We start from the raw sequence: 7,500 nt of genomic DNA on the forward strand, positions 1-7,500 counted from the left end.
TCGTTTCGGCCCCAATGTCCTCTAATCATTCGCTTTACCGTATGAGACATCCTCCGTGTTACGACTCGGTTTTGATACCGCGCCGACAACAGCGCGGAGCCCCACCGGCGTCCTTTCGCCCGCGAACGGGCGGGACAATCCTCGGCGCCAGCTATCCTGAGGGAAACTTCGGATGGAACCAGCTACTAGATGGTTCGATTAGTCTTTCGCCCCTATACCCAGCTCAGACGATCGATTTGCACGTCAGAATCGCTGCGGACCTCCATCAGGGTTTCCCCTGACTTCATCCTGGCCAGGCATAGTTCACCATCTTTCGGGTACCAACGTGTGCGCTAAGGGTGCGCCCCCGGACGGCCGAAGCCGACCCGGCGGAGACGCCCCCGGACTGCGGACCGGCGCCACTCTGAACGCCAGCGGGTTCGGTGGCCTGGCCATCGTCCGCGGCCGGCGGCCCGCGAGCGGACCGCCGGCCGTTCACTTTCATTGCGCCACATGTGGTTTTTCGTTACGGTCACCGTTGACTCGCGCACACGTTAGACTCCTTGGTCCGTGTTTCAAGACGGGTCGGAAAGTAGCCCGAAACTCGTCGCCGACCGACGGGCCCCGCGCGAGGCGGGGCCGCGTCGACGGTTCTTGCCGTCGGGCGAGCCGACCAGGAGCACCGGGGTTCGGGCCGGCGAGCCGCGCAAGCGCGGCCGTCGGCGCGAACCGCCACCCGGGCCCTTCGGCCGGCGCCCAACGAGTCGCGACGTCCGCTGACCGGGCGAAAGATCCGGCCGGCCGGGCCGACGAACGCTCCCCGAGGGGAACGCCGGCGGCGCGACCGACCGTGAATTCGCCCGGCGGGGACTCGCGGGCTCTGTCCGTTTACACCCGAACGGTTTCACGTTCTTATGAACTCTCTCTTCAAAGTTCTTTTCAACTTTCCCTCACGGTACTTGTCCACTATCGGTCTCGTGGTCGTATTTAGCCTTAGATGGAGTTTACCACCCGCTTCGGGCTGCACTCTCAAGCAACCCGACTCGAAGGCGCGGTCCGATCCCGACGCGCTGCGACCGCCTCTACCGGCCTGGCACCGTCTGCGGGCCATGGCCCCGTTCAAGGGAGACTTGGACGGTCGCGTGCGCGGCGGCAACGAGGCCGGCCTGTACGCCACAACTCCCGTACGTGCCGCGACACAAAAGTGCGCGGCGGGATTCGGCGATGGGCTCTTCCCTGTTCGCTCGCCGCTACTGGGGGAATCACGGTTGTTTTCTTTTCCTCCGCTTATTAATATGCTTAAATCCGGCGGGTATTCCCGCCTGATCTGAGGTCGGAACACTTCGGTATGAAAAAAATATTTTTTTTACGCGAGCCCGCCGAGCGACGCGCGCGCACGAGGCGCAGCACGTCGGTCGGGCGGAGACTCGCGCGGCTGACGGCGCGGTCGACGGCCGCGCGCGGCTCGGGAGCGCGTCCGCGCCCGCATCTCGGAGTCGGAGAGACACGTCCGGCGCCCCGGAGGGCGGCGGAGTGATCGTCAACCGACCCGGCCGCGCGCTCGGCGGGCGCCGCGCGACGCCGCCCCTGGGGGCGGCGGTCGGGCGGACGCTCGCGCCGGCGCGCGGCGGGCGGACGGGACGCGCGCACGAGGGCGCGGTACCGGGGACAATTGCCGTCCGTACTTGAGCGAAAGACCGGCCCGGGGGCCGGTCTAGTCGCCAATCGCCACGGGCGCCCGGAGGCGCTCGTGCGGTCTGGCCGAGTTTCCTGTATACGACCCTCAGACAGGCGTGGCCCGGGACCCGCGGGTCACCGAGGCCGCAATGTGCGTTCGACTGGTCGATGTTCGTATAACCTGCGGATTACACGACGACGCGCAGATAGCTGCGGTCTTCATCGATCCACGAGCCAAGTGATCCGCCGTTCGGGGTCGGGTGTTTTTTTTTTATAATATTTTCTTACCGCGCGTGTAAACACAACGCGGCGACAAATGCGCCCGACAGTTAGGCTCCGTCGGGCGTGAGAGCGTGGTGCGTTCGATAGTCGGGGCGGACGCCGCGAGGACGTCCGCCCCGCCGGTCGGGTCCGCGGCGGCCTCCCGCGCCCGAGGGCGGGAGAGGCCGGCGCGGACTCGCGAGTCGGGTGGTCGGTCGCGTGCGGGCCGGTCCGCGAGACGGAGCTCGGGAGCGGACGCACGGCCGAGGTGTCGGCCCGCGGGCGCGCGTCGGGCGGTCGGGCGCGGCCGGGACCGGCGCGGACGGCGCGGCGACTGCGGACGGGGCTCTCGCGCCGCTGGGGCGGAGGCCGCGTCGCGTCGGCGACGACCGCGCGGACCGGGCGCGCTCGCTCGTGCGGCGGCGGCCGGGGGGCGCTAACACTAATGATCCTTCCGCAGGTTCACCTACGGAAACCTTGTTACGACTTTTACTTCCTCTAAACGGCCGAGTTCGGTCATCTTCCCGGACGCGCGACGACGCGGTCCCCCGGGGGGACGCGCCACGCGCGTCCAGTCCGAAGACCTCACTGCGGTCGTTCAATCGGTAGTAGCGACGGGCGGTGTGTACAAAGGGCAGGGACGTAATCAACGCGAGCTGATGACTCGCGCTTACTGGGAATTCCTCGTTCACGTGGAAAAATTGCAAGCCACGATCCCTAAGCACGAAGGAGGTTCAGCGGGTTACCCGGAAGCCTGTCGGCCCAGGAACGTTAACACACGCTGATTCCTTCAGTGTAGCGCGCGTGCGGCCCAGAACATCTAAGGGCATCACAGACCTGTTATCGCTCAGTCTCGTGCGGCTATTTTCGTCCGCCGCCTGTCCCTCTAAGAAGAGTTTAAGCTCCTGGGAGCCGGCGGTAGCCCTAGTAACGTATCGTGATCCGCCGGCGACGGCCGCGGACGCGGCGCGCTTCACCGCGGAGCCCGACCGCCGGCGAGCCGCGCGACGCGACGCCGAGACCCCGAGGGGCCCCGACGCCGCGGCACGCGACCCGCGCGACGGCCGGGACGCGGATGGCGCAACCGCGCGCCGGACGACCGCCGTGGACGACGGGCGAACGCGTTCGGGGATACCGGGCCGGACCGGCGGACGGACCGACGACCGAGGCCGCGGCCAGCCCGCCGACCCGGGTTTACCCGCCTAGTTAGCAGGACAGAGTCTCGTTCGTTATCGGAATTAACCAGACAGATCGCTCCACCAACTAAGAACGGCCATGCACCACCACCCACCGAATCAAGAAAGAGCTCTCAATCTGTCAATCTTTCCGGTGTCCGGGCCTGGTGAGGTTTCCCGTGTTGAGTCAAATTAAGCCGCAGGCTCCACTCCTGGTGGTGCCCTTCCGTCAATTCCTTTAAGTTTCAACTTTGCAATCATACTTCCCCCGGAACCGAAAAGCTTCGGTTTCCCGGAAGCTGCCCGCCGGGTCATTAACGAAACGCCGGCGGATCGCTAGCTGGCATCGTTTACAGTTAGAACTAGGGCGGTATCTGATCGCCTTCGAACCTCTAACTTTCGTTCTTGATCATACGAGAACGTACTTGGCAAATGCTTTCGCGTCGGTTCGTCTCGAGACGATCCAAGAATTTCACCTCTAACGTCTCGGTACGAATGCCCCCGCCCGTCTCTGTTGATCATTACCTCCGGTCCCGAAAACCGGCCCGGCGGAGCGCGCGGCCGCGGCGCCCGGAGGCGACGCGGTACCGGCGTCCGGCGGCCCGCACACGGAAACGCCCGCGAACGGGCGGTTTCGCGCGCCCGCGAAGGGCGGAGATGCGCGGGACCGAGGTCTTGTTCCATTATTCCATGCGACCAGTATTCAGGGCCTTTTGACGTGACGGCCGTGAGGCCGCCGCCGCCAGATTTGAGCCTGCTTTGAGCACTCTAATTTGTTCAAAGTAAACGTGTCGGCCCGCCGACGGCACTCGGTGAAGAGCACCGCGCAGCAAGATTGGAGTAGGCGGCCGCCGTCCGCGGCGCTGCGGCGAGGCCGCGCGGCGACGCTAGGCCGCGCGCGGTCCGCCGGCGACGCGGACGCGTGTCCGCCTGCCGACAATACGTCCGGCCGACGTGCCGGTGACTAACACCCAACGCGGCCGACGGGCGAGGTGACGGCCGCGCGGGACGCGTGGTCCCGCGACGACCGGCCTCGCGCCGCCGGGCCGCCAGGGTGGTCCGGCACCGCCCAGACACAGATCCGACTACGAGCTTTTTAACCGCAACAACTTTAATATACGCTATTGGAGCTGGAATTACCGCGGCTGCTGGCACCAGACTTGCCCTCCAATTGATCCTCGTTTAAAGGTTTTAAAGTGTTCTCATTCCGATTACGGGGCCTCGGATGAGTCCCGTATCGTTATTTTTCGTCACTACCTCCCCGTACCGGGAGTGGGTAATTTGCGCGCCTGCTGCCTTCCTTGGATGTGGTAGCCGTTTCTCAGGCTCCCTCTCCGGAATCGAACCCTGATTCCCCGTTACCCGTTACCACCACGGTAGGCATGGAACCTACCGTCGACAGTTGATAAGGCAGACATTTGAAAGATGCGTCGCCGGTACCAGGACCGTGCGATCAGCTCGAAGTTATTCAGAGTCACCAGGTCTTTGTGCGGGCCGCGATCGGGCCGCGGCCGGAGCCGCGACCGCGACGGGCCGGTTTTGATCTAATAAAAGCGTTCCTTCCGACGGCACGACCGCGTGAGCGGACGCGCGCCGGTCGGAACTCTGTCGGCATGTATTAGCTCTAGAATTACCACAGTTATCCAAGTAACTTGGGTACGATCTAAGGAACCACAACTGATTTAATGAGCCTTTCGCGGTTTCACCTTAATGCGGCTTGCACTGAGACATGCATGGCTTAATCTTTGAGACAAGCATATGACTACTGGCAGGATCAACCAGGGATCTCGTGCCGTCTATATGGACGTACGTACGTGCGCGTCGACCGCGGGCGGCGACCGGCCGCGACGACGGCGGAGCCCGCGGGCGAGCGCGGCGCCCGGCGGCGGACGACGGCGCGCGGCCCCGACGGCCCGGACGTTGTGTGTCCGGGCGTCGGGGGCGCGGCCGTCGGCCGCCGACCGGGCGTCCGCTGCCAGCGGGGCTCGGGTCGTCGTCGTCGGGGACCGGCGCGCGTGTGCCGCGCGGTCTCCGCGGTGCGGCCGCGGCCGCCGCCTCGCCGGGGCGAGACGGGGACGCGGCCGACCGTTTGTGTGTGTTTGTGCGTGCACCGCGGGCACGGGCGCCGCGCGAGGCGCGGGGCGCGCGCGGACGACGCCGGGACGCGGCGGAGGCCAGCGCCGCCGCGCTCCGGGGTCGAGAGTCGGCGCGCCGGGGGACCTCGTCGCCTGGGCGACGTTAGCGGTCCTTCCGTGCGCGATCCCTCTCTCTCCCGGGCGCGGCGGCGTGGTCGCCGCCGGTCGTCGGAGCCGGCCGTCGCGCGCCCGCGTCCGCGGGCGCCGCGAGCCGCGGTGCCGGGCGGCGGTCGCCGGCCGTCAGGCCGGGCCGCTCGCCCCGCGCAGCCGAGACGGCGCCGCGTGGGCTGCCGCTCGGCGTGCGCTCTCTCTCGCTCTCTAAGAGTAGTTCGGTCCCCAGCCGCTGACGTGCGGGGCGAGTCGGGTCGTGGCGCGAAGTCCGCCGACCCGGGCTCGGCCCCGGGCGTCCGCCGGGCGCGGCGCTGTGGCCGGCCGCGGCGGGACTGCTCGGGCTCCGTGGGCTCGGCTACCGCGGAACGGTAGCGGGAGCCGTCGTTCTGATTTCGGTAGGCCGCGCGGTCGGACCGACGGCGGTCGCCGGCTCTCGCCGACGCCCGCAGGCGGCCGCCGCGCGGCGGTGGTGTGTGTTTGCCGGGCCGCGCCCGAGAGCGCGGCGATGGGTCCGTCGCCCCGCGGGAAGCGCGGGCCGGGCAGCCGTGGCTGCCGCGGCGCCGCGCGACCGGCGAGACGAGGCCCTCGGCTGTGCGGTAGTACGGGGACTCGGCGGGCACCGGCCGAGACGTCCGCGCCCCGAGAGGACGGACGTTCCGGCGGGCACACCTACTCCCTTATATAGTGTCGATTTTGTCGGTGCACGGACCCACGTTTTACTCTCGTACCGCTCCCCGCCGACCGTAGGCGGTCACCACCTACGGCGGGGGGGGAGGGGGGGTCAAAAATTTTTTTTCGCTCAAACCCTCCGCTACGGCCGCCCGGTGCGTTGAATAGCACGGGGGCCCCTCCCCTAAGCTCGGTGGGGGCTGGGGGGGGGTCGGAATTTTCGATTTTTTTTTTTTTCGCCGATTCGCTCCGGGCCGCCCTCCCGGTGCGTTGAATAGCACGGGGGCCCCTCCCCTAAGCTCGGTGGGGGCTGGGTGGGGGTCGGAATTTTCGATTTTTTTTTTTTCGCCGATTCGCTCCGGGCCGCCCTCACGGTGCGTTGAATAGCACGGGGGCCCCTCCCCCAGGCTCGGTGGGGGCTGGGGGGGGTCGGGAATTTTCGAATTTTTTTTTTTCGCTCTACCGCCGCACAGTGGTCCAAAACGCAAATTTAGCCGGACAAAATTCGATTTTTTTAAAATCCAAAGTAAACCTCGTGTCGTATGCTATTGTACAGTGCCTAAAGCCGGGGGTCCACGCGGAGGTCTTAAAAAAAAAAAAAAACCGTAAGAAACCACACACGTCCAGACCGAGTTGACGTGAAACCACCACAAATCGTGAACAAAAATTTAAATACTACGTTTGTGTCGGGTTATCGTCTCGTCCGTCCGTTTTGAACGGATCGTTTTAAAAAAGTGCTTTTTATATACTGTACGATCTTCTTGGTTCGTTCGTTTTTATTATAGCAATTAAATTGTTTAAATAATTGAAATGTTAACGCGGAAACCGAAAAGAGATGTGTCGAAGACGAGGTAGACTCGTACGGCATTCAAATGTTCTGTCAATATTTCAATATCGGTTTGATAGTTCGTTTCTTATATGTTCTAGTGAAAATATATATATTTTTTTTTAATGATTCATACTCGTTCGCGCTATAAGCACCGTGGTTTTTATTGCACTTACCTGTTTTGAGTTTTATTCGAAATAATTATTAAAACAGAATCGGTGAAAAAAAATTTGTATTTTCTTTCGTCCGTTCAAAAGTTATATTCATTTGTAGAATATATATATATATACATATTATATTGTAGTTCGGCGCCTACATAAAAAAAAAAAAAAATCAAAATTATTTTCCAGCGCCCGCCGCCCTCGACCGACCCGGGCGCACGCGGGTACCGAGTAGTTCGGCGCCTACCTAAAACAAAAATAAAAATCAAAATTATTTTCCGGCGCCCGCCGCCCTCGGCCGACCCGGGCGCCCGCGGGTACCGAGGACCGCGCCTGCCGCTCTCGTCGGACCCGCGCGCACGCGGGTACCGAGGTCCGCGGCTGCCGCTCTCGTCGGACCCGCGCGCACGCGGGTACCGAGGTCCGCGGCTGCCGCTCTCGTCGGACCCGCGCGCACGCGGGTACCGAGGACCGCGCCTGCCGCTCTCGTCGGACCCGCGCGCCGG

The 7,500-nt window shown here is 64.2% G+C and overlaps 1 protein-coding gene and 2 non-coding genes across 4 annotated transcripts in view; 1 reads left to right on the top strand and 2 right to left on the bottom strand.

Annotated features, from left to right (window-relative positions):
• LOC126839456 (large subunit ribosomal RNA) overlaps nt 1-1,315 on the bottom strand; it is a 4,328-nt gene extending 3,013 nt beyond the window's left edge. The window contains exon 1 of the ribosomal RNA XR_007685882.1: nt 1-1,315. This exon is cut by the window's left edge and continues 3,013 nt beyond it. This is a non-coding gene — a ribosomal RNA (large subunit ribosomal RNA).
• The window catches only part of LOC126839287 (probable ribonuclease ZC3H12D), an 82,233-nt gene that overhangs the window by 35,309 nt on the left and 39,424 nt on the right, over nt 1-7,500 (top strand). The gene's annotated exons all lie outside the window — the stretch shown is intronic.
• On the bottom strand, nt 1,757-1,914 carry LOC126839460 (5.8S ribosomal RNA). The gene has a single exon (XR_007685884.1). It is a non-coding gene; the product is annotated as a 5.8S ribosomal RNA (ribosomal RNA).

This window comes from Adelges cooleyi, unplaced genomic scaffold, assembly GCF_023614345.1.
Source record: "Adelges cooleyi isolate 19-005CV unplaced genomic scaffold, UGA_ACOO_1.1 ACOO_flye_CR_arks_rails_tigmint_CR_PRNA_30, whole genome shotgun sequence".
Classification (NCBI taxonomy): Eukaryota; Metazoa; Arthropoda; class Insecta; order Hemiptera; family Adelgidae; genus Adelges; species Adelges cooleyi.